This window comes from Heteronotia binoei, chromosome 1 (assembly GCF_032191835.1).
Source record: "Heteronotia binoei isolate CCM8104 ecotype False Entrance Well chromosome 1, APGP_CSIRO_Hbin_v1, whole genome shotgun sequence".
Lineage (NCBI taxonomy): Eukaryota > Metazoa > Chordata > Lepidosauria > Squamata > Gekkonidae > Heteronotia > Heteronotia binoei.
Window position 1 is genome coordinate 89,238,117 of NC_083223.1, and position 27,851 is coordinate 89,265,967.

The 27,851-nt window shown below is 41.7% G+C and overlaps 1 long non-coding RNA gene across 1 annotated transcript in view; it reads left to right on the plus strand.

Moving 5' to 3' along the window:
• Positions 1-27,851, plus strand: part of LOC132570610 (uncharacterized) — a 336,632-nt gene that overhangs the window by 36,068 nt on the left and 272,713 nt on the right. The window contains exon 2 of the long non-coding RNA XR_009555334.1: positions 20,605-20,781. This is a non-coding gene — a long non-coding RNA (uncharacterized LOC132570610). The remainder of the gene's footprint in view (positions 1-20,604; positions 20,782-27,851) is intronic.

The following is a 27,851-nucleotide window of genomic DNA, read 5'->3' on the forward strand; positions in this document are numbered from 1 at the left end:
TAGATCACTAGGTACTGTGTTGCGTTGTAACGCGAATTGGAGTTCCTTTAAAAAAAATATTGCTCATTGTCAGGTGTGAATTCAAAGGGAAGGGGGAAGAAGTGATGCACCAGTGAATGATGCAATAACAGGATGGAATCGTGGGCATGGAATTATGTGGATGTGTTCTAATGCTGCGGAAGCTTGTCTATGCATTTGCAAGAGTTCTGCACAAGAATCTAGAACCCTGAGTGCGGGGCAACCAAAAACTTCTGGGAAAATGAGGATCATGTTGACATGGAGCATAAAAGGGTGAGAAGCAGGTCAACTGCTGCACCGGATCAAATAGTGCAGAATCCGACAGTAGCCCTGGGGAAAATACAGCTGTGATGCCGGGGCAAATGCTACTGCGGAATCAGCCATAATCTACACCTGATGTAATTTCCCCCACCAGCGCTTCTAGCACCTTTGTCCAATAACTTTTCAGTAATGTATATGGGGCAATAATGCAGTTACCAACCACCATGTGAGAAGTGGAATTCTCCCAGAATTACAACTAATTTCCAGAGCAGAGAGAGATGTTCTCCTGAAGGAAAAGACAGTTTCAGAGGGCAGACCTCTTTGTCATCACATCTAGAACTGCTAGGTTTCCTGCCGTGGTGGGAAACCTCCTACTGTCAATCTGCTCTTCTCTTCCTGTTACTACTCCTTCAGACATCAAGAGAAAAATAAAATAAAAAATCACCAGTGTTGCATGTGACATGATATCACTTCTAGGAAAAATCCAGAAGTCACATGATGTTCTAGGAATTGTCAGAAACCCTATGGTTTACCATAGAGTTTCTGGTGAATGCTTGAGCAACATGATGCTTGTGCCCCCATATCCTCCCACTGGATGCCAGACATTGGCTGGCAACCCTGCTTCTCTACTGAACTCCATCCTCTCTCCAAACTCTGTCCTCCCCAGGCACTTTCCTCAAGTCTTCAGGAATTCTCCAAGTCATAATTGGCAACAATTATTGGTAGGCAATAATGTTGCAAGCTTGAGACAAATCAGTTTTAGTTCTGAATAAATATTATATTTGCCCAGCACTTTGCTTATTATTCTTTATTCAGTCTTCCTTCCAGGTATGCTTTATTTATTTGTATGGAATCAAATAAGATGAGATGGCAGTGACATATCACCATTTTAAAAACTGAATCACAGCTGCTCAGGGTTCTGCCATTTTTGGTGTATTTTTTCTCATTTCACAAACATTTCCCATCACTAAGTAATTTCACAAGAAATGCTAATTGCATTCTGGGAGCATCTTTATCTCAAACAGCAATTTGAGCAATGGATAATGGGCTAATGTGACAACACCCCATCTTCAGACCTAGAAACTAGAGACTTAAATTCCACACATTTCTTTCTTCATTTTTAAAAACAAAAAATATTTTTATAGTTGAGACTTCTGGAACTGCTTAATTGTCTAGTTCTCAACGAGAACTCAGTATGCCTCCTGGCCAATTGTGAGGGAAGTATAGGCTTGAAGGAACCACACAGTAGGCTTGATGAAAACAACTAAGAAACAGGTTTATTTCTGTGGTATTGTTGTTTTTCTTTTCCCCAGGCCTCTCAGTATTAACATTAAGTAGCCAAGTTACTGGAGGCTGAGGCCTGGAAAATAGGCTTCCCAACCCTCCCGCCCTGGCGGGGGACCCCAGGATTTCCACCCTCTTCCCCCGCTCCCCCAAAAAACGGAAGCGGGGGGAGGGGGGAAACGGCACCGGGGAGCATGGCGAGCCGCCCGATCCTGGAGCGGGCGAGGCCGCCATGCCGCCCCCTCCCCCTCCCCGCCCACCGCAGCTGCTCCTCCGAGATGGGCCCAGGCTGAGCCCATCTCGGAGGAGCAGCCAAGAGGCGGCAGCAGCGCAGGGGAGGGCGAGGCAGGCCAGGAGCATGGCGAGCCGCGGATCCGGGCCCTTCTAGGACCCGGACTTGTGGCTCGCCACGCCCCCGACCCGCCTCCACCCCCCCTCCGCTTCCACCCCAGAGGCAGAGCGGGCGAGGCTGCCATGCCGCTGCCGCCTCTTCTCTGCTCGCCGTGGCTGCTCCTCCGAGATGGGCTCAGCCACGGCGAGCGGAGAAGAGGTGGCAGCTGCGGGGCGGCTCGCCACGCTACCCGGTGCCGTTTCCCCCTAGCTCCACCCCAGTGTCTCCTGGCTCCACCCCCAAAGTCTCCTGGCTCCACCCCCAAAGTCCCCAGATATTTCTGGGGTTGGACTTGGCAACCCTACTGGGAAATCAAAACAGTTACAAAACAGGTTTCTTGCTTGACTGATTCAGATTTAAAATGAGAACAGAAAGGCTTTTATCTTTTAATTCTTTTTGGCAGGAAGAGCACTCAAACCCTAGCTGTCTTTAAAATGCCTAAAGTTCCCAAATAGACACTGCCTACTCCCACCAAAATCCAACAATATCCTGACTCTGTCAGTTGGCCAGCGGTTAAATTGTCAAACATCTTCTCCCCCTTTCAACATTCCACTTCATCATTTGAAAGTGATTGGCTGAGGCTCTTGGAGGGCAGGACTTGAAATGGTCCATCACAGGTATGTTATTTGATGTGGTGTGAAAAGCTCTACCCACTTCTTCTCCAACTCTGATTGCTATCAGTTGCTTGTTCTCTCCAGAAGCAGAAAATGCCTGCCACCCATAATATACACCCAGGGCTGCCCCTGCACTGTCTGGCACCTTAGGCAAGGCTAACTTCTGGCACCCTACCCCTAGGGTTGCCAAGTCCAATTCAAGAAATATCTGGGGGCTTTGGGGGTGGAGCCAGGAGACATTAGGGGTGGAGCCAAGATCAAGGCTGTGACAAGCATAATTGAACTCCAAAGGGAGTTCTGGCCATCACATTTAAAGGGACGGCACACCTTTTCAATTCCTTCCTTCCATAGGAAATCATATGGATAGGGGCACCTCCTTTTGAGGCTCATAGAATTGGACCCCCAGGTCCAATCATTTTGAAACTTGGAGGATATTTTGGGGGAGAGGCACTAGATGCTATACTGAAAATTTGGTGCCTCTACCCCAAAAAACAGCCCCCCCCAGAGCCCCAGATACCCGTGGATCAATTCTCCATTATTTTCTATGGGAATAAATCTCCATAGGGAATAACAGAGTTCCCAGCAGACATTTCCCTCCCCTCCCCCCGCTTTCTGACGACCCTGAAGCGGGGGGAGGGCCTCCAAACCGGGGGATCCCCTGCCCCCACCTGGGGATTGGCAACCTTACCTACCCCTGCACTGATAACATCATTGAATCACATGGAAGGGGCACCCAATTCAGTGCCCCCAGAAGGCCAGCACCCTAATTTGCTGAGAGGCAGGGCCAGCCATGAATACACCCCATCATATATTGCCAACTGTTTCAAATACCAGAAGCACCCACATTTCTGTGTGTGTGTTTTATGGCATGTGCAAAGGACCACTGGCTGTTGTTTTTGTGAGGGGGTGCCCAGGGCATAGTTGCAGAGGCTGTGATCTATTGCATTTTCAAAACCATTTGAGCTGATCTACATAGTTAACTGTGTTAGGGTTCTTTTTCTGGAACTCTGTTGCATTCCTTGTAACCCCTTCCCCTACATTTTTTCTCCTGTTACCCATAAGGGTTATCTCCTAGTGTTTGAGGAGGAGCCCCATGGTGCAGAGTGGTAAGCTACAGTACTACAGTCCAAGCTCTGCTCACAACCTGAAGTTGATCCCTGCGGAAGCTGGACTCAGGTAGCCAGCTTACTGTTGACTCAGCCTTTCATCCTTCTGATGATGGTAAAATGAGTACCTAGCTTGCTGGGGATAAAGTGTAGATAACTGAGGAAGATAATGGCAAACCACCCCGAAACAAAAAATCTGCCAAAAAACATCAGCTCATGGGTCGGTAAAGACTCGGTGCTTGCACAGGGAAATATTAGTTCTTAAAGGAGACCCTATTAATTTTGCAAGAGGAGGCAACAGCAAGATCTTCACAAATTGTATACTAAAATTTTTCCCTTAGCTCTCAGAAATAACCAATCCATTGCTTAACCAAGAAAGGTTGTTTTATTAAAAGAGGAAATAATAAAATAGTACAAGAATATAAAGAATGAATGCGTACTGAAGACAAACACACAATACAGGTTTGAGAAGGAATATACCAGGGGGTTTGAGGAGCAATAGCTGCAGGTCCAGAAGAGGCAAGGTCCAGCAGAAAGGCAAGACAAACGGCATCTTGGGTGTGTAGTTTCGATCCAAGAAAACACACACAGACACTGAGATATGAGTACGATTTTTATAGGGAAAATGTGTCCTGAGTAGGGTTGCCAGGTCTGTGTTGGAAAATACCTGGAGACTTTGGGGGTGGATCCGAGAGAGGGTGGGGTTTGGAGAGGGGAGGGTACCTCAGCATGGTACAGTGCCATAGAATCCACTCTACAAAGAGATCTCTTCCAGCTGGAGATCAGTTGTAAACATTAGAGACATCCAGGCCCAGCCTGGAGGCTGGCAACCCCAGCAGTCTGACATTTATGCCTCAAAATAATACCACAAAAATGGCTTTCCCAGGAGAAAAAAAGACGTGGAAAACTTGTAACAATTTGCATGAGAGTTGAGGTCGGTATAAACTAAGGTGTTAATGTGCTTCTGATAAGATTAGCTAGAGGTGTCTGTGAATGGCTGAATAACATTCCCACAAATGGATAAAGAAACAGGCGATGATTTGGGAGGGCTTCCTAATGTGAAACAAAGTTTGAGTTGAAACTTAGATCACTTCCTCTGGTAATTTGAAGTGTTGATGGCTTGCTAATTACACTAAAAATATTGCTTGATGACCCTTCCTTTGTGTTAGATGGGAAGCCTATGTTAGGGGATTCTTTTGTGAGGGAAAGTGTGGGCAAGAGGAAAATGGTGGGAGATTGATAGGGTTAGTATTATAAACTGACGCCGGAACAGCTCTTTCTCAAAAACAAGTGATTTATTTAGTTCACAAAGCACACCACACAAAACAGCCCAACAATATCCCCACTTACATACACTCCAGACATTGTCTCCAGCCAATCATATTTTAATAACTACATACAATGTTACAAGTGTCCCAAAAGTCAGCCAATCCAAATGTTCATTGAAGGCCCAATCAGTTCCCTCTGAAATAGTCTCTTTCCTGATTGGGCAAAGCTCAGAGTTCTTAAGAGCCTAGCTGAAGGCTCGAGCTCTGGCAAGACAGAGTTCAATATACAACAATTAGTGATCCAGGTAAATAGTGTTAGCTCTGGGGTGAGGCAATGCTATTGTTTCAGCTAGGGTTGCTAGGTCCTCTTCCCTCCCCAGCGGGGGTGGGAGGGAGCTCTTTGAGAGTGCAGGGGAAAGGACAGTGTTCTGCTATGATACTAAAGTGTCACCATGCAGAGTCCCCAGCATAATGACATCACTTCTGTGTGATGCCATCATGCTGGGGATGTTGTGCCTGTGCCAGGTTGTGGGTGGTGGGGGCAGATGTCCCTCACTAGACATCTGGCTAGTGACACACTGGAGTCTGCCATTCAGGGGACCTCTGCTCCCATCTGGGGACTGGTAACTCTAGTTCAGCTGATGCATATCTTGGAGTGAAGAGAGGGGTAACAGCTTGGTCAAACCAAAATCTTACACCTTTCCAAGGTCCTCTGATCAGACAGGAATGTAAGGCTTGTCATCCTGGCATCTTGTGTACATTTGATCCAAAATGCCTGGCGTATGAACTCCTGGAGTATTACAAATGAAGGGTACTTGTTTCCAAACAACTCCTCAGCAAAGAGCTATGGACTGCATGGTTACAGTTCAAGCATTCATTCTTTTAAAGTGCTGCTCCTTCTCTTTTAGTAGCCTCTGAGTTGCATTGTCATCCTTTTTCTTCTCTTGGTTCCCCAACAAAATATGTTTCCCCTCACAGCTCATTGCTCCCTCTAGTATTGTTTGCATAGATTATTTTACATTGACACTGTATTGAAGGAATCTTGAGGTGGAAGAAGGAGGAAAGAAGTATCTCTAGCTGATCTCTGTCTAGAAACCCAGGGAAAGAACTTCTGTCATGTAGAATCAGGATTGAAAGATAGCTTAAGGCAAGAAAGGTCTAAGAACTAAACTGGGTGTAGTATGGCAGGCAGTTGCAGTGAGAGACTGAATGGAGACTGTCCTTGGATATTGTAGTATGTTTAGTAATCTCAACTAATTTTTTCATGTAAACAATTTATGCAGATAGTCCAGGATGTTGTACAATAACATATAGGGCGCCATCTGAATTTTAAGGCTTTTATAATTTCAACTAATGTAGACTGTGTGTTGTTTTAAATCTATATTATGCTGTACTATTTTAACAATTGTTGTACATTACCAAGAACCTGGCATGTGCTGGGATGGGTGATTCATGTAGTAGTAGCAGCAGCAGTAGTAATTTATATGCCCCTTTTCTTGTTCAGAGATGCTGTAGCAGGTTTTTAAATTGTTATATCTACATTCACACCATATGCTTTCTGTCGTTATTCAGTCAACTCAGCACAAGCCTCCATTCCGGTATATTCTCTATACTTGAAGGAAGCAGCTCTGGTCCTTCAGTCCACCCTTGCCTTAATCTTGTTAATTTTAGTATATCATAATTTGTAGTTATAATTATTTCATGAACATTTGGGTATAAGGAAATGTCTATGCTATATGTATATAATTTAACAGTTGGTATAATACCTGTATCTGGAGACGTATATAATTTTAGGAATATGCATGTGCTGGTTATGCTGTGAGTTCCAGAGAAAACATATTAACCAATTAATGTATGCAAAAGCCTTTGAAGATGTAAAACCCTGTTTAAAGAGCTGAGGGATGCTACTAACTAAACAACATGCATATTATTAACTTATATTGCTAATATTTTTAGTGGTCTCTTGAGGTGTACACAGCCAAATGTGTATGAAAAAATACCTAATAAGATTATGAATAGAAAAAGCCTAGTTTTGGTTTTAAAAACATAGTTGGATTAGATAATGTTTTAGGTCAGTCACATTTTGGATCCAAGTTATTTGAAAAGTAGCTATTCGTGAATATATAGTAATGCCTTCTATTACACTGCGGATGCATTCCTGCAAAACAGCATTATGGACAGTATTTATAACTTAAGAACAAAGGTTCACGGTAACTTGAGCCTCAGTGTAAAAAAGGAGGGGGTTCTGTGTTTTTCCACAGGCTGGTTCTTCCCTCTCAAATGGTCATTTCCCTTCTCTTGGGATGCTTGAATAGCTGAGCTTGGGAGTCCTCTTTGGTCCTGGGCTGCAAGATTCTACTACATGAACCCTTGCCAGCCTTGGGGCGCTGTCCCTAGCAGGCAGTTTTGCTGTGCTCCCAGGCCTTTCAAGACCTCTGTTACCCTTGGAAATCCCCAGTCATGAAAAATGACTTAGCTACTGTTTCAAGGATTGGAGCTGCTCCTTCTCATGCCAGTTAGCTTTATAGTGTCAGGCTTCTCCCACTCAATTCTCTAACTGCTGAAGGCAGAGTTGTTGGCCTACATGGCCATGATGTGGCCTTGTCCATGAGCTGATTGGTAACACTGGATGAAGAGAAAAGTCTGCAGCTGCTTTCCAGCCTTCTGAAAGGCTAATCAACTGAGGGTGGCAGTGGACTCCAGACACCTCAGCTGTGCACATGGGTGGGAGGTGGTTATCTCCCATTTGGTACTACTGGGGTGAGAACAGACAGGCGTTTAAAGCCGCCTGAGGGATGGGAGGCAGGCAGACCAAAAAAGTGCATCCACACGCGCATATTTGCCTGCTGTCCCCGTCCCACCCCGGTTCTGTCCCAGGCTGGCTGGGAGCTGGCTCGAAAAGGTACCACTTTCAAAGTGGTACCTTTTCACTGCAGCACCTCCTGGCCATCTGGAAAGCCGGGAGATGCCTGGAGAGCGCCTGGGGAGCCGCGAGAGGGATGCGGGAGTGTTCCAGATGCTCCCCCGCCGCCCAAGGCCTGCCCCTTCCTGCACCACCATCTGGAAGCTCCGGGGCAGTCTTCTTCAGACCGGCTTTGTTCAGGACCACTGCAAGCCGCCCCAAACCGGCCGTCTGTTACCAGCCCTGTTGTGTCACTTCCAAACCTTTCCCCCGCACCTTGAGCAAACAGAGTTACAGTACTATAAAGAAGCAGTGTTGTGTAGGACATAGTAGTGTAAGCAATATCATTCTCTACTTTTAGCTAGCTGAATATATTTTCTTGTATTTTTATTTTATTTATTTATTTCATATATGAATGAAATGTATGTGCTATAAATATTCTCTCACGCTGGTGAGCCTAAATGTTTTTTCCCCATTAAGTAAGTATTCCCATCTGTGGTGTTAACCAATTATTTACATTTTTAGCCTACTTTTTAAAAATCTCCACTTTCAGTGTATGTTTCAAGAGCAGAAATAGTTGCCTTGAATAAGTGCATCTTCCTCAGGACATATGGTCTGACTGACTTCAGAAGTCAATATTGAGAGTGTACTCCCTCCAAATATAGTGGAGCCTTATCAGTGGTAAGTAGTAGGCCATCTGCTTAGCTCAGGTCAGGAGAGAGTAGGTTTGCCAAGTCCAATTCAAGAAATATCTGGGGACTTTGGGGGTGGAGCCAAGATCAAGGCTGTGACAAGCATAATTGAACTCCAAAGGGAGTTCTGGCCATCACATTTAAAGGGACGGCACACCTTTTCAATTCCTTCCTTCTATAGGAAATAATGACGGATAGGGGCACCTTCTTTTGGGGCTCATAGAATTAGACCCCCTGGTCCAATATTTTTGAAACTTGGGAGGTATTTTGGGGAGAGGCACTAGATGCTATACTGAAAATTTGGTGTCTCTACCTCAAAAAACAACCCCTCCCCAGAGCCCCAGATACCCGTGGATCAATTCTCCATTATTTTCTGTGGGAATAAATCTCCATAGGGAATAACAGAGTTCCCAGCAGACATTTCCCTCCCCCTGCTTTCTGACGACCCTGAAGTGGGGGGAGGGCCTCCAAACCTGGAGATCCCCCGCCCCCACCTGGGGATTGGCAACCCTAGGAGAGAGACACCATGTTATTCCTCCTGATGCATGCGGGGAAGAAGAAGGAAGAGGAGGTGAACGAAGAGAAAGGAAGTTCCCTGAGATTGCATTCGACTGGTTAGAGAAGGTGAGTGAAAGCAGAGCAGACAGGAAGGAGACTGATATTGTCCTAGTTATCTAGCTTGCTCTATGGTGTTTGTAGCCTTGGAGGACTGAGCAAGAAACATTGTCAGTCTGTTCTTCTAACACAGTTCACCTTCCAAAGCATTCATTTTCTCCAGGGAAACAGATACCTGTTGTCTGGAGATATTTGTAATTCCAGATGATCTCCAGGCCCCACCTGAGGATTCCTGATATGGATGGATGGAGGAAAATCTAATTTTGAAGCTTTGTAGCTAATTCTGATATTTTGTGTATTGAATTGTACTGATGTTGCTTTGTGACTAGTACAAACAGAATTAAAACTGATCTCTGGAAATCTGTTCCCCTGGAGGAAATGGCTGCTTTGGGGGGTAGGCCCTATGACATTATACTGTTTTTGAGAGCTAGTTTGGTATTGTGGTTAAGTACACAGACTCTGATCTGGGAGAACTGGGCTTGATTCCCCACTCCTTTACATGTTGCTGTTGAGTGACCTTGGGTCAGTCACAGTTCTTGAAAGAGCTCTCTCAGCCCCACCTACCTCACAGGGTGTCGGTTGTGGGGAGAGGAAGGGAAGGAGATTGTAAACTGCTCTGAGATTCTGAATGAAGGGCAGGATAAAAATCCAATCTTCTCCTTCTGTCATTATACCCTTTTTGAGGCCCCTCCCCTCCCTAAACCCTCCCCTCCCAGGCTCCATTCCCAAAATTTTCAGAAATTTCCCAACCCAGATTTGGAAACCCTTATTCCTGTATGTCTTTTATATGCTCAAGTTGTACATTTATAAATACTTAGTTTATTACAGAAGGTACTATAGAGTTCCAGTATTCTCAGGAAACTGGCTATACAAAATTTGTCCTGGAACCACTTGAGGGAGTAAGTAATGTGAAACAGTCTTTAAAAAATGAGTGCCTGCCAACTGACTAAAAAGGTGAACAACAGGGTTATATAGTTAACTGAAAATTAAAATATAATTGTGGTTTTTATAATATAGGTATGTTCATGTTTGAAGATCTCTGTATGCATCAGTTTAGTTCTACCTGATCTGACTTGGCTACATGTTGCTGCAGTGATTGGAAGAGACTCTCATCGCTACTGTGACTCGTTCCAAAGATGTATTCTTTGGTAGTTTAAATGAAACAGGGGTTAATTCTAGCAGGATCTCCTTTGCATATTAGGCCACACACCCTGGATGTAGCCAATCCCCCAAGAGCTTAAAAAAAGAGCCTTGTAAGCTCTTGGAGGATTGGCTACATCAGGGGTGTGTGGCCTAATATGTAAAGGAACTCCTGCTAGAATTCCACCCCTGAATGAAACCATTTATAGCATACACTTTTCTCAAGAGAATAAACATACTGCAGAAATCTGAAAGATGAACCTAACGTTTTGGAATAAAAATACATTTCTTTTTTGACGTTATGGTGAGAGAAGCTCCTTTTACTGAAGCAGAGAACAAGCAGCATGAATAAGCAGTTCCCATTGTGTTAGTGGGTACACACCTAACCTAGTCAAGACTTTTTAGAAACTTCAAACTACAGTATACTACGTGATAATTTTTACTTCTTGTGAAGTTTTCTATTTGTTATAATACAAATGTAGCTCCTTAAATATTTTTCTCAATTTCTTGATAGAAATATTGGTCTTGATAGAGGTAGAGAGGTATCTATAGAGGGATAAAATTTTAATCTATAAATAAAGCTGATTTTCTGCCAAAGCAAAAAAGCATCTGTAGTGCAAACTAAGTAGATTATAATTTATACTTCAAACTGGGAGCCAATGAAGAACTGCAGTAGGGGAAACAATCTGGAAAACTCTTTTCCAGAAAACTGTGAGATTCAGATAGATAAGCAGACTGTTTTCCATTAAGGTTACTCACTTTCAGGTGGAGCCTGGAGATCTCTCAGAATTATAATTGAACTCTGAACTACAGAGATCTATTCCCTTGGAGAAAATGGCTGCATTGGTGGGGGTGGGGTGGGGTGGCCTCTGTGGCATAATGCCCCACTGAGCCCTCCCCAAGCTCCTCCCCCCAGACTCCAGAAGTTTCCAGTCTACAGTTGGCAACTCTAGTTTCTCTGGAGAAAATGGCAGCTTCAGAGACTGAACTCTGTGGTATCATATTCCTACTGAGGAATTCCTACTGTGATATCATATTCCCTCTCCCCAAACTCTTCCCTCCCCATACTTTGCTCACAAATTCAGGGGCTGTGGCCTAATATGCAAGTAAGTTCCTGCTGGGCTTTTTCTACAAAAAGCCTTTCTTCCTTCTCTTAAATGCTTCCTTTTCTGAAAAAAAAGTGCCCCTTTAGGGTTGCCAACTCTGTGCTGGGAAATTCCTGGAGATTTGGGAGTTGGAACCTAGGCAGGGCAGGATTTGGGGAGGGGGAGGTCTTCAGTAGAGTTCCATAGAGTTCATTTTCCAAAGCATCCTTTTTCTCCAGGGGACTGATTTCTATTATCGGGAGATCAGTTGTAATTCCAAGAGAGCTCTAGGCCCTACCTGGAGGTTGCAACCCTAATCCTAGAAGTCATTAATTACAACTGAAGAAGGGTGCTGTAGTCCACAAAAAGCTTGTGCCATAACAAAATGTTAATCTTGAACATGCTACTGCTCCCCTGTTTCTTGCTGCAACAGACCAATTCTCTGGAATCCTAAGAATCCTGCTTTTTAAAAACAAACGAACAAACAAACATATGGCTCTACAGCTAGACAGAAAAAATAGCCTTTTATTTTTACATTTTCTTTAGACTAATTTGCAAACACAGTTCCTGGCCTTTTAGCAAAGCAGCCCTTTATGTAGAAAATATGAAAAAAAAATCTAGGGCCAAAGGGTCATTAAATGCAAGCAATACTGTGGTCCCGTTGTTGCTGTTTTTCTAGTCCATTAAATCTTATGCTGAAATAAACTTTTGTTAGTCTACAAAATGATGCTAGATTCTGAAGCAGAGAAATAACGAGGTCTTCACAGACTTACTGGGTTGAAGGAAGGTTTACTTTATGGCACCATAAGCAGAACACAGTCGGGCATGGGCCCCCAAAATGACTGAGTTAAAATCATTCTACATACAGCCAGTTTTCTTCTCACCGAAAACAAGCAGGCAGGCCCATAAGCTTATACGATTCAACATTCCCCACCCCCTTGTAATTCCTTCTAGTACTTTTCCATTCCTCCTGTCTTCTTCCATTATCAGCTGCAGCAAGAAACTTCTCAATGAGGCCCCTTTGTGTTATCCTAATACACATCTGTGAACACACACCTGCTGAAGGCTGTCTGTGCTTCTAACGAACATTGCATCAGACACCCTCTTTTTGAAGACAAAGCATATTTTTACTCAATATGACAAATATTATTATTATTGGGGGTATTAATTATTCAGGGGTTCTCCTTCATTCCCCCTTTCAGTCTCTGAAATCTTATTTAAGTCTGAAGGAGACTGATCATCATTAAAAAAATTAATTCTGTATGACCACTCAGGAAGGGCAGCTAGGTGACAATTTGGTTTCGACATTCCCAGGAAAGACTGAAATGACACTATAATGGGGTAACAAAATAGTATATTGACAGAGATGGGGTAAAGATGGGTCACAGGAGGAGGAGAGACAGTGAGGGGATTATCCATTCACACTGGCACATCCCAGTATTTTCCCATCTAGAAAAGATGTGTGTGTGTGTGTGGGGGAAGGTCACTCAGAGGCTATGCAGCCCAGCCTTTCAATATGGAGTTTTCCTGGTCTCCATCATGGGGCCTTTCTGGGCACACAGGCTAGCTTGAGAGGGCCCCCCCCCATGTCTCTTAAGGCTACCCTCTTTATTCGGCAGCACTCTGGTATCAATTCCCCCCCTTTGGCACTGCCCAATCCTTGGAGAGTGTGTGCCACATTTCATGATGCGCTGCCATTCAGACTTCAAACAACCAGAGTTGAGACACAGTTGGGACAAAAGGAAAGGGCTTAGGAATGCCAACTACCAAAAATAGGCTATACATGAGTTAAAAGTAAAAAACAAAATCCAATCAGGAAAAAGGGGACTATGTCTCTTGGTACTGAAAACTAACTATCACTGAAATTTGGGACAATCTTGAGGAGGAGGCAGAAGAAAGGGGAGGTTAGAGATACATTTCATTTTTGAGATAATCAATCACTTGAACAGGGAAATCCATTCATAGTATATGCACTGAATAATTACATATGTCCAGTTTAAATTTGTGAACATAAATCTTGGAAGGATCCTAGGGAATGTATTTCTTTATCAATAAAACATTACTAGTTATGATGCAAGAATACAAGAACTCATCTCAATTTCTAAGACACATAAGCAATAATAAGGGACATTTGCAAGTGACATGCTATAAACTGGACCTACTCATGTGCCTTTATGGCAAACATCTTGTTGTAGCCTAGGTGATTAAGATACACACATTCAGACATACTTGGAACCATTGCCAGTTGGGGGCAGTCCACATTTGGCCACATTATTTACAATAGAAAAACCATTTCCTGACTAATTCCTTGTTCCCCTCCTCCCTTAGTCTAACAAAAGATCTTCTTTCTTGAGTTCATGGAGGGTTTGCGTGCTCTATGCATGACAATCTTTTCACAGGGAAATCTGTTTTTGCTGCAGCCAAAAGGAATTCTTTTTCTGGAAACACAACTTGGAAGTGGCAATGGGGCTGCTGTTGTGATCAGCTGGGGCAACTAGCCTTTTGTTAGGCAGAGGAATTTCACTGGAAATGAGTTTTCTCCACAACTCTGTTTGGATGGGGTTCTGGAGGAGGCCTTCCTTCCAACATCAATGAGGCATGGCCAGGCAAATTTCAGGACCTCTGGGTAGATATGGAAGAGCCTGGAATACATACTTGGAGAAACAAATAAACAAAACAATAGTAGGTGCTTTTCCCCTTTAAAGCTTTCCTTGGCTGTCCACAAATTGCCATAACTTGAGTCCAACCCTGTTGAGATAGGGTTACACACATTAGCTAGATTACCAAACTTGCTTTGGACTGGAGACTTCCTCCTCCTCACACGGAGTTTCAGTTTGACAAGGTCTCTAGCCTTCCAATGTTAAAGGGAAGATTTCATACACCATACATTATGCAGAACACAAATCCACAATATATACCTATGCATCACTTCTCATGATTCAAGCTAGTGCACATCCATATAGAAAGCGTATACCTAGAGGTTCATGATAGGCTTTTTACTTTGTTGCAACAGATATGAATCTTAAAAAAAAGAAAACATGAAATTGTGCACAAAATGGGAGCTCCAAGGAGAGATTACCGGAGTTGGGGTTACCCCTGGATTATGAAAATGGTGACAAAAAGGGAAGAAAAACTTTCGCTATAGCTTTGGAATATATGAAATTGTCAAAAATAAGAAAAACTTCAAAAACAAACACACAAAACAAAACGGAGGCCTCAATAGAACAATGCCAGCTTTAATATACATGTATGCAAGGGATCAGACCCAAAATGATTAGAGAACTGGATCAGAGAATTTAAACCACTGGAAATCAGTGGGGTGTTCAAGTCCCACTGAACCCCATTGTCCTCTGTGCAAGCTCATCCAAAAGTTCTGTGGGTCTCACATAGGTGTTAGAGTGGGTTTCAACAAACTTTAAAACAAAATCTTAAAAGCAAATATTAGTTAATCCTCAAACAAACAATTCTTAACAGACATACCAGCAATTCTTAAAACTACTATATAATGATGTGCATGCACTAAACTTGAATTTCAGGTCCGGGTTTCCTTTATATATAACAAAACAATCCTGGAAAGCAAATTCTAGTTAATACACCTTGACAAAACAGATTGAAATAATGGAGAGGCAGAAACTTAAAACAAGCAAATGGAAATGTGTTATCCAGTGGCAAGCCTGGCCAGGACTGGAGACTGGATTGAAACACAAAATCAAGCAGAACTGGAGTCCTACCATGGTAAGAACATGAAACATAGAAAGGATTTTCTAAACAAAAACACTCAGAAAAGGTCAAGCTCTAACAAGATACTATAGATGGAGGCATAAAATAAGATAGATAAGCATATAGATGCCTCTTTCCACAGGTAAGAGGTTCACCAAATAGCTAAATAGGAAGATTGATATGCACTGTTCATAGATGGAACATAACTATAAATGACATGAAGAGAGCAAATGAAGATATACATTTGAGGAATGCAGAACATTATTAAAGTCCAGATTTCTAATGAAGACCAAGAGTTTTTAGGAATTTTGCCTAGTGAATTACCAACAAATCTAGAAAAAGTATTTCTATGGGAAACACGACACTGAGAATAACTGGATCACTGGTAAAACAAAGTATTAGTTTCTCAAGATTTAAGAGAGAAGATGCACAGTGAGAGGGTACTTTTACCCAAGGAAGAATACCGATGTTCTTCTATAACACATGCTATAACTTCAAATGAAAAGAGGTTTTGTAGGAACCAAAATTTGTGAGGTAGAATTTTAGAAGACTGTTCCTTTCAGAAAATAAAAATTTAGTACCAACAACAAAAGGCATTTTCAGTTTTAACTGAATGAAAAATTGGTAGCAGTTCAAAGTAAGATAGAAAACTGTTAGATATAACACTTGAAGACCACATGTTCCTGGTATGTACTTAACAAAAATAACAAGAGAAATAAAATTTCCAAAAGGTTTGATACCATATTGCTTTAGCGGAACAGATGTTCCATGTAAACCCAAAATTGCGGTTATAAATTTTTATCCCATTATCTCAGATAAAAAAAAAATAACAAAAGATCTTCTATTAGGTGCACCATTTCTTTAAAACAAAGGAGATCACAAGCTGAATATCTTAAAAGTGTTCCCCTTAAAATTAAAGCTACAAAATCTAAGTACGAGGGAAACTGATAACAACCACTAGACTCTTAGCCTCAGGGCAGTTTACAGGCAGGGTCTTTTCTCTAGCAGAGAAAGTTTAGCTGTAAGTGGAACTTTGGGATGCCAGCTCCAGGCTGGAGATTTCTGAATATTTGATTTAAATTTGAAGATTACAAGGCGTGCAGTCCATTTTCTTGGACACTTTCTCTCCCAGAGGCACTGGCCTTAATGTTCTGGGCATTACATTATATTTTTGGGAGTGATCTCCAGGTTCCACCTGGAGACTGGCACCCTTGCAAAACAAAGTACTGTTTTGAGCAAGCTAGGGAGCTTTCAAACTGGCTTGCTTCTTTCAACATATGCATATCTTCCCTCCAGGCATCTAGGACTACTCATTTTGTTTGTGGAGACATTCTTGCAGAATTCAAAAGTTTGAATTTGTATCTTTAGACCCCAAATCAGGAGAAGATGAGAATTCAGAAAAATATCTCAATTGTGCCTTCCCCCTTAGATACCATGGAGCATATATATAAAAGATCCTTCTCTCTCTAAGGCTGGGAGAGAGAAAAATGGTTTAACAAAAGATAGAAAGAGAAGTTAATAAACATTGCTGGGCAGTTAATCCCAGTATTCTCTTATCTGATCTTGATAAATTTTCCAGGATACAGTTTTTTTCAGGTTAAGCAATTTTTAAATGCAAGATGGGGAAGGTGATGAGATATCTGCCTGGTGGGGGCTCAGATTTTACACTTCTTATTTCTACAATTAAGACTACATTTGGCTAAGTGCCTTTTCTTTCCTAAAACAGCTAAAGAGGGTCTGCAAAAGTTTTCCTAGCCAAAATCCAGTAAAAGTTGCTAGGACAAAAGTTCTTTGCAAAAGAGAAAACTTTGACTCTTTGCAAAGATGTTGGCAATTTACTTCTTCTAAGGAGACTGGATTAGCTTTGTATCAGAGACAAGATTTTCGTTCTGATTATGAGAGGAGAAAATTCAAGCTCTGGGTGTTTCCTTATTTGCATGTGAAAAAGGTGATACCTGTAGTTTTCCATCAATTTAGTCACATACTTAAGATTTTCAAATGACCAAATTTCTTCTTCCCTGCCTAGTTATGGATCTGATTTATAAAAGAAGGCAGGTCTCTTTCTCTAAAGACACCTGGTTGCTTGTGTTTTAAGAGGAGATGAGGTGAAAATTTTATTTCCTTCTTAATGTCTCAGGGCACTGCATTCTAAAAACAATTATTATTCCTTTTGCCTTTTCTGGTTCTGTTAAAGATTTCAGATTGAATAAGGAGAAGAGGATTAGCATTCTTTCCCTAATGGGGGAAGGGCAGGAGGACTGCAGATTTGCAATCTTTTAACTTCTCTAGGCCAGGCTCCAATTTGGGCTGAACTTAGGCATTCTTTGTACATGCTTAGAGGCCTTTCCTTGAGCCTGAAATTTATAGAATTGAAGCAGTAAATATTTAACAAAACTAGTTTAATCTCTTTCTCAGAGGTATTTGGTTCTGGCATTTTAAAAGTGAAAATAAAGGTATAACTCTCTGAATATCTCAATTATGGCAATAAATTGTATTTGTTTAGTTTGCATCCTGGCTGCATTTTAAAAGGGCTGAACCTAAGTTCTTTTGGGCTAACTGTAATGTAGTAGCCATGCACCAACTTAATTTTAGTGCTGAGATAGCTAAATAGCCTTAATTGGCTACACCATGAGGGTCTGGGAGGCATAAAAATAACATCATGAGTGCATTTCTTTGCCTAGCCTAACTGAGACTAGAGCCTATTATGCTGAACAGCCTCCTGACGTGATTCCATTTGGGGAAACCCTTGGATTCCATCTGGACATTTGGACTCTGTATGATAATATCTAGCTCTCTGAATTTATACCCAGTTAGCTAGTTATATTGAACAACGTTGTTATTTTGTATGGCTCACTAAAACTAATGCTTTCATGCCTATTTTGTAAAATAAACTTTCTTTAAGTTTATTTTTGTGGTTATTTGTTTCAGGGCCACCACAATCCGAGCCAAATTTACCCACTAGCCTTTGGCGGTGCATACTACCAATTTGTGAAAACTGACTTGGGGAAACCCTTGCTGCAGTGGTGTGGCTTGGTTTTCTCTAGAGTATTCCAAATAGGCAGAGGCTTGACTGGGGCCTCTGCACTAAAGGATTTATCCAGTCTGGTGGCAACCTACTTTCTTGGTGTTTCTGGGAGAAGTACCAAACTTTGGACCTGTGTTGGACTATCAATTGGCAAGTCTGCTGACCCACCTCGGCCAGACAGGTGGCAGACTTCGTCACACTAACATAGACCTGATCTTTTGGGCAAGGCCACATTCTCTGCAGTTAGTTTTATTTCCTGAATGGGGTTGCCGTATTCAGACAGCACAGATTGCTAGAGATCTAGAATGGAAATCTAAAGAAAGATGAGATCCCAAGGGAACCAGGCTCTGAGCTCTCACTCACACCAAACTTCCATTACCCTGCAGAGAAAACTGGGTCTGCAGCTTGGAACTTTGTGCTGTGATTCCAGGAGATCTCCAGGCCTCACCCTTGAGAACTGGCCTCGTCTAATTTTAGTCCAAATAATTGCTTTTCTGTTTCTTTATTTTGTAAAGGGGAGAGAGGTCTTTGTTACCTTACAAAGCCAGGTTTCGGTATTCTAAGAGACATTCAAATTTAAAAGTTAGATTTTTCTTGAAGGGGAGGTTTAGGGACAAAGGAGCCTTGCCTGTCCATGTGGAACTACCATTCTCTGACATTCCCCAGAATTCTGGCTTTTAAGTTCCCCATGGCACCAGATGTTTAGACAAGACACTTCTAGGGAAAACAGAAAACAGGAGCTGCCAGTAAGGGGACCGGCAGCCAGGGAGCCCTGGGGGTTTTCACTCCCTCTCTCTCATGACCCAGTGAGGTCGCCCCACTGGGAACTGCACAATAGAAAATTCCTCTTGCTTAGAGGCTTCGTCTTCTCTCCTTCACACACACCACAGAAATCCTTCCAAATCCTAGCTTCTGTGCTTCAGCTCCAAAGCGGAGCCTAATAGACAGAGCTTAAGGAGTGATCAGACCCTTCTTCTCTCCTGAGGAGAGGTAATCAGAATTCCCAGACAGTTCATATTCACAATCCTGAAGATCTTCCGATTCCCTGAACACGTCGGTTCAACCAGGCGTGGGATCTTGGTTGGCAAACCGGACACCTTCTCCCACCGGGGTGGAGAGAGCCAGACCGTGGCGCCTAGTCCGGTCTTCCTGCCACGAGGATGGAAGGCGGATGGCTATACAACAAGCCAAGGGAAAGGAAATATCTTAACCCCGTTCATTTCCCATTGTCAATGCACCAAAATGAAGCAGAGAAGTAATGAGGTCCGCACAGACTTACTGGGTTGAAGCGAGGTTTACTTTATGGCACCATAAGCCGAACACAGTTGGGTATGGGCCCACCAAATGACTGAGTTAAAATCATTCTACATGAAGCCAGATTTATTCACACCGAAAACAAGCAGGCAGGCCCATAGCTTATATGATTCAACATTCCCCACCCCCTTGCAATTCCTTCTAGTACTTTTCCATTCCTCCTGTCTTCTTCCATTATCAGCTCCAGCAAGAAGGTTCTCAATGCGGCCCCTTTGTGTTATCCTAATACACATCTGTGAACATACACCCACTGAAGGCTGTCTGTGCTTCTAACGAACATTGCATCAGACACCCTCTTTTTGAAGACAAAGCATATTGTTACTCAATATGACAAATATTATTATTGGGGGTATTAATTAATTATTCAGGGGCTCTCCTTCAATTCCTTTTATTTTTTTGCTGCAACAGACTGAAATGGCTACCCCTGTGGAATTACTGAAATAGAATGCATAGATATCCATACCTGTTCTGTGGGTGGCCAGAAGTGAACATAAAAGCCCCGCTGGATCATACCTGTAGTCTGTTTACTCCAGAATCATATTTCATACAACAGTTAACCAGTTGCCTTGGAGGGCCAATAAACAAGGCCAAGGCATTCCGCTGATGTGGGGGGGTTGTGGTGTCCTAGGGTTTACCAGAGGTGGGACCCTGGGCATATTAAGGGTTCCCAGTGGATGAATTAGTTGCTTCTACTACAGTATAAATGCAGAAAACTGAGATAGTGGAATGGACACTTTTTCCTTTACCTTCTACATAATAAATCCTGCTGAGACAAAATCTTTGATGGATTGCACATCATTTTAGGAAATGAGCTGTCTTCCCTGCATTGGGGATGCATTTAATTTTGTTGTTAGTTTATCCATTAATAAACTGCCTGTTAAAGCTTGATAATAGAGAAACGAAGCACTTAACAATATAGTTAAATGGGGGTGTGAAAGATTTAACTCAGCATACTATAATATTTAACTACTTTATTATTTATTGTTTCTTTTAGGTGCTGGAGTCTGCCATCAATAAATAAGGTATAACCTCAGGAAGTTGACATTTATTCTCATAAACTGTGTGTGCTTTAAAAAGGGGAAGGAACAGATACTGATAGGACAAATGCAAAAGCAAAACCTCATGCCTGCTTTAAAAAATCCTAATGGATTCTTTGTTTTGTATTTCAGAACACTGAACATACGGCAGTTTCTACTGGTGCTTATATATTCGCAGCGATGCCTGTCAACATCCACCAGAGAGCAGGGCAGCTCCAACACCCACATCTTTTATGCTGTAGAAATCAGTGGAGACAGCTACACAGCCAGATCCTGGCCAAACAACACGGATTGCAGTTCATTTCAAAGGTCAGGCGCATATTTAAACTTGCTTCATTACTTCCACCTTTATGCCTGAGATTTTCATTTTTTGAAAATCAGTTTACCTAGGTTCCTTTAGAGACAGAAAAAAATGAAAGTGCTGAGTCCTATTTTCATTTGGAGATATCAAGCTTTTTATCAAATTATAGTGGTGGCGTTTCAGAATATTTCATATCTGATCAGGAAGAAAATCCAAAAATAATTTTCTCTTTATTCAGGAGTCTTTCAGGCACTGGGAGTGTTTTATTTATTACTTGATATCCGTGCACTAGTCAATCATTTTTTGAATTCAGACAAGAAAATAGAATTTTTATTTTTAAAAGGAGTTTTAAAAAAATCCTAAAATGTGTATTATTGAAGTGCTGTATCTTTTATTTCTAATGTAAAATCAGAGCCTCAGTGCTTATTCTGCTGAACATATAGTGTTGGCTTTAACCACAGCACATTATAATGAATCTGTATGTTTAAGTAAAGAATCTTACATTAATTAATTATGGACACTATAACTTCTGTGTTTTTGTACACTAACATTTACCTTTTAGCTATCAGAAATGTGGCTGTTTTATATAATTGAAAACACTTTCATTTAGCTTTACACCAAAACACTGGTGTTTTCACAATGTGTATCCATGCGTATGCTGAGCATTTTTAATGTTAATGTTTCATCTGAATATGATTCTAAAGAATGGATCATCCCTTTGTTTATTTGCCAAATTGAAGAGTTGTGTTGCTATATAACTCAGTAACATTTACTGAAGTTGAAATAAAACTACAGTGTTCTCATTTTAGATCTTGCAGCTATTTTTATAAATATATGAAGCAAATATAAATCTTCATGTAATAGTTTTCCTTTCTGTGATTACCTCTTCTTCACTGTGTTCAACAGCCTTGCTTCCTTCAGAAAAATAATCCTCATGGCCCTCCTCTCAGAATTGTCATGTCATATGCTTCAAAGTTCAAGCAAATGTAAAAAAACACTTTGTGGAAAAATCTAGAAGTGACTACCATGTTATGTATTTCTCATCCATAAAGCAGGACCATTTGGGTGTTGGTACTGACAGTTTTTCTTATCAGTACTGGGTGTGGTAGCATTGCCATGGGAAATGTATTGGATGGGAAAAGCATGGCCTCAGTATGGTCAGACAAAACAAAGTACTCTTTCACTCAACAAGAAATTAACCATTCACTTCTAGTGGGAGTAGTGATGATCATAAGGATGGCTGGCTTTGAGAGGGGTTGGGCAGATTCTACAGACCATCATGTCTGAAGAGAATCTACACCTCCAGAGGCAGTAAGCCTCTGCCTATCAGTGCTAGGGAGGCAGCATCAGGGGAAAGATGTAGCCTCTATGCCTGGTTTTGTTAGGCCTTCAGGAGTACATGTTTGGTCACTGTGTGAAACAGGATGCTTGACAAGATGGATCACTGTTCTGATCCAGTATGGCATGCCTTGTGTTATTATGGCCATATTAGGATCATTTCCAGCTGTCCCTATATAGTGGTCTTTAAAAGGTTATTTCCTGCTTCAGTTCTTTGTAGTGAAGAATCAAAGTAACGCATCTAGGACTCTAGAAGGTTTGATATTTCTAATTGCATAGGGAAAATTCAATTAACGTGTCTTGGGAATGTACTTGGGAATGCACAATTGATGATCCATAAAAGCCAATACTTGATGTCCTTTCTGGGAAGTCGGTTCTATCTTTTCCACTAGAAAAATGGTATCCTGGCACAATCTGTTTAACTGTGTGCTACAGTAATGATTCAAAACACTAAGACTACACTAAATTTGATGACTAATGATTCCAAAGTGTTGGGGTTACTACTTTAGTATTTTATTAACACAAGCCCTCATTTTAACAGGAGAAGCTAAAACTCTCTTATAAATAAGTGTCAGAAATGGTTTCCTTAGCTTCTGTTTCAAGTGTGACATTTGAGCTAAAGCAACAATGCTTCTTAACTGCTGAATTCAATGTATCTGGCACTCCTAATAGGTCAACATTTACTTTTTTTTAAAAAAATAATTTTGTACTTTTTTAGTCCATGAAATCTTTGTCTTGTTGAAAGCCCTATCATTCTAGGCACTACATGCAAAAACATGGAACAGGAGAAACTGAAGGCTAACATATTTCTTGGTTTCTTAACAATAGCACTGTGGCCCTGGTTTTCTGCTTGATGCTCAAGGAGCAATTCTCTTAACATTTTCATTTCAAATATGAAGCAGCCACCTCTGTGGTATTTAGAGCTTATGGTCTTTAAGCCACAAGGAGCACTGGTGCAGACTTAAAGATTCAAATGTGATTAAGCTTAATGTTTTTTTCCCCCCAGACTTCTTGTGAGTTTACTGTATGTGTTGTATGATGGGAAGCTGCTAGGACATTTATTTGAAAAAGTACCAAAAAGAAGTTTGGTAAAGTTGCTGTAACTGTAAAACCTTACTTTTATAAAGGCAGGCCCCAGTCCAGCAAATACTGCTCTATAATTCACATGTGACTTCCCCCCCTCCCTTTCAGGTGAGGAGTCCTCACCTTCCAAGGATAGAAGTTGGTGTGAATAAATTACATATGTGAATTGGGTTGATAGCTGCAATTCCTACGCAACAGCAGGCATCGCTTAAAAGTATTACCATAGTATTTTTTTTAGACTTCTGGCTTGGTGTCATGGAGGATTCACGTGCTTCTCATAGAGGAGCAGACCAGAACCTCTGTTATGGGCAGAGAAGGTGATTCTAATGCCTGCTGCCTACATCTTCTAGGCAAGGAGATGGCCAAGACATGCTTATAAAATTCTGAGGAGATTTACTTTGGCTGACGAAAAATTACAGTGGGGTTCCTTTTTGGCTTTGAAGAGTCTCCAGGGAAGAATTGCATTACAATGTCTACAGAGGATATCTGGGGTCATTAAATCGACTTAAATTCATCATGAGCCAAAGCTTCTTTGGGACTAATTAATATCTACTTTGGAAGAGGACGGTGCTTTGAAAGGATCATGATCTTTAAAGGTAAAGATCTTCATCTATCACTCCGGGACTAAAATAAGATTTATTTGGAGGAAAAACAAAGGTCTGGATACATTTATATCATATTAAAGTAAAGAAGGGGGCAAATCTGGGACTAAGAGAATTAGAAAATAAGGTTAAAAAAGGAAAAACAAAAATTGTTTTGCATGCCTGCAGTTGGGTAACCCCCTCCGAAACAGAACAGAACTGCAGATCAACAGGACGTCACAGGAAGTGGCATCATAGGAGTATCGCGAGACTTCTTAAGCATAGAATACGAGACTTCGTGGCAAGAAAGGAAGGAAGCAGCCATTAAGAGAAGGGAAAACTAAGCCTCCTAGCCCTCTCTAGGACTATAATCATAGAGAAACATCGGTGGCCACTGAAAGAAGGTCAAAACTTGAAAAAAATTTTAAAAGACAATGGGACTTTAAAAAGTAGCAGAGCCGGCAAATATCAACATTAGAAGACTAGATTCATTGGACTATGTGATTTGAATTAATTTTTGAGCATTTTAGAAGAAAAATAAATTTTTTTTCAAAGAGGGGCAGAAAAGCCGCGGACGCCATTTTGGAAATAATAAAATTAAAAAAAATATCTCGGCTTTGGAGCTTCGGATCACGGCAATTTTGGGCTCATCTGAAAGGACATGCTCCATTCTATAAGACTGCATCGTTAAAAATTGATTTGGTGAGGTGAACTTTAAAGCCTATGTTTACAACGGGAAGGCAGTGATGTCAGCCCAAAAACCAGGAGCAAAGCAGATACAGACAAGGGCTAAGATGTTGGAAGAAGTGAAAAAGTCTAAAATACAAGATTGGTTAAAGTGATTAAAGACTATAACTGAATGTAAGAAAGAATTAAAAAAAGATATAGAAGTTCTCAGTAAAGATTTCCAAGCAGTGTCAAAGAAAATGCAAGAAGTTGAAGAGAAAGTGAAAGACCATGATGTAAGAATTAATACAGTGGATTCCACAATTAAAAAAATATGCACAGATGTGGAAGCAAGACAAAATACAAGAAAAGTGGGACTGGATTATGAAAATTATGCATTGGAGTGAAATGGACAAGTTTACAAGAATCTTAAAAGAATATGATATAGAAAAGTTTAATAATGAGTGGGGGAAAATTTCAGAAATATGTTGAAAAACAATGGAAGGTGAAAGGACATTTGGTGATTTTTGATAATAGTTAAATGTTAGGGAAGAGATAAATGGGCTACAGAAAAAAAATGTGAATATACCTTTTTTCTTTTCTCAACCTATTTTGATGATTATAGTTAAAGTGAAATTATGGGAATATATATTTCTTCAATTCTATTTTATTTTTATGATAGGGATTGGGGACTAAAGGACTATAAGGAAGATAGATAATAATTGTAGCAAATGGTTCTTTCCTTCTTTATTTTACTATAGTTATAAGTTTTTTAATGAAGATTCTTAAAATGTTAAAACTACCTTTTACTTTTCTTTGTATGTATGTATGTATGTATGTATGTATGTATGTATGTATGTATGTATTTATTTATTTATTTATTTATATTTAGACTTATATCCCGCCCTTCTCACCGAAGTGGCTCAGGGCGGCTTACAACATTGTAATTCACATAAATTCAGCTTAAAAACATTTACATAGTAAAGTTAAAACCATAATTAATAAAACAGAACAAAAGTAAGAATAAAAACCAGCGGTCAGTAAATGCATTTTTAGTTCCATCCAGAAGATATTCTCATTGTCAGTTAGATGTTATAGGCCTGCCGGAAGAGGGCTGTCTTACAGGTCCTGCGGAACTGCCCTAGGTCCCGCAGGGCCCGCACCTCTTCCAGCAGCTGGTTCCACCAGTAAGGCGCCGTTACCGAGAAGGCCTGATCCCTGGTGGATTTTAGGCGGGCCTCCTTTGGCCCGGGGATTACCAACAGGTTTTGTGAACCCGATCGTAGTACTCTCTGGGGAACGTGTGGGGAGAGACGGTCCCTAAGGTAGGCAGGTCCTAGGCCATATAGGGCTTTAAAGGTAATAACCAACACCTTGTACTGGACTCGGAATATTACTGGCAGCCAGTGCAGATCCCGAAGCCCCGACCGAATGTGCTCCCATCTTGGGAGCCCTAATAGCAGCCGGGCAGCAGCATTCTGCACTAACTGCAATTTCCGGGTCCGGCACAAGGGTAGCCCCATGTAGAGGGCATTACAGTAGTCCAACCTCGAGGTGACCGTAGCATGAATCACTGTTGCTAGGTCGTCGCGTTCCAGGAAGGGGGCCAATTGCTTCGCCCGCCTAAGATGAGTAAAATCCACCGGTGGAAGTCACGAAAAGGGGGGGGAAGGAGGTGGAAAATGTGATGCAATATATTGGTACTAAATTTTTAATAATAAATGAATATTAATATAATATGTTGCAGAATAATAAAAATAGTTTTACATAAAAAAGTATTACTATAGTATTTTTTTTTAAAAAAAAGGTGCTGAATTGGAGGAAGAATGTTGATCCTCTTCCAAAATAAGCAGTCTTTCTCCTAGGGTTGCCAAACTCCAGGTGGGGCCTGGAGATTTTACATAATAACAACTGATCTTCAGACTACAGAAGTCAGTTACCCTAGAGAAAAATGGCTGTTTTGGAGGATGGAATCTATGGCGTTATAGCCCTCTGAGGTTCCTCCCCTTCCCAGGCTCCACCCCCAAATTCCTGATACTATTCCAACCCAAAATTGGCAGCCCTATGTCTACTACTGCATGATAAGCTCTGGCAAAAGGACAATGATTAGTGTTAAAAGATGCCATTAGGGAAATCTAATTGGATCAATCATGTTGTTGTAGACTTGGAGCAGTGGTGATCTTCCATGTTCTGTTTATATTGCTGGTCTACCTACATTACTAGCAGATCCCAGGGAGGCTGTTGAAACTGTAAACAGGTGCCTGGAGGCAGTTTTGGAATGAATGAGAGCTAAACACAATCCCAAGAAACAGACGTGGCCTTTCTTGACCAGGAAAGATCTTGTTATTGTGGTACATACCTTGGTTACATCTAGATTAAATTATTGCAATGTGCTTTATTCGGGCTGCCCTTGTGATTGGCTGGAAGATACCATATCATTCCAGGATTGTTCCATCTACTCTGGTTTACAGTTTGCTTACAGCCTCAATTCAAGGTGCTGGTATTGACCTTTAAAGCCCTGTACAGCCTGGGACCAATAAGGACTGCCAATATGAACCTGTTTGTTCACTTCAGTCATCTTCAGAGGTCCTACTTCAGTAGGGTTGCCAAGTCCAATTAAAGAAAAATCTGGGGACTTTGGGGGCGGAGCCAGGAGACTTTGGGGTGGAGCCAGGAGACATTGGGGGTGGAGCCAGGAACAAGGATGTGACAAGCATAATTGAACTCCAAGGGAGTTCTGGCCATCACATATAAAGGGATAGCACGCCTTTTTAAATGCCTTTCTTCCATTGGAAATAATTAAGGATAGGGGCACCATCTTTTGGGGCTCATAGAATTGGACCCTCTGGTCCAATAGTTTTGAAACTTGGGGGGGTATTTTGGGGAGAGGCACTAGATGCTATACTAAAAATCTGGTGCCTCTACCTCAAAAAATAGCCCCCCCAGAGCCCCCAATACCCACAGATCAATTCCCTATTATTTCCTATGGGAATCATTCTCCATAGGGAATAATAGAGTGCCTAGTAGACATTTCCCTCCCCCCCCGATGCTTTCTAAGGGGGGGAGGGCCTCCATACCAGGGAATCCCCCCTCCCTGCCCCCTCCCTCTCTCTCACACACACAAACACTTACTGTACTTGGTCTTCTTCCAGCAGAATGTGCTTGCTGTGAAAACAAAAGTAAGGCTGCACAGGAAAAGAAAGGGAAGGGCCGTTCTCCATGGAAACTGTTACTTTCCCATGAAGCCCTTCCTGTTTCCTGTGCAGCCTTAAAGGGACACATTTTAAAATGGATCAGAAGCGCAACAACATGATGCCTAAAGGTATGTTCTCTCTCCCCCCCCCCCCAGATTTTTTGAGAGCGGGGGAGGAGGATGCAATTTCGGTGGTCCCCCGCCAGGGCGGGGGGGG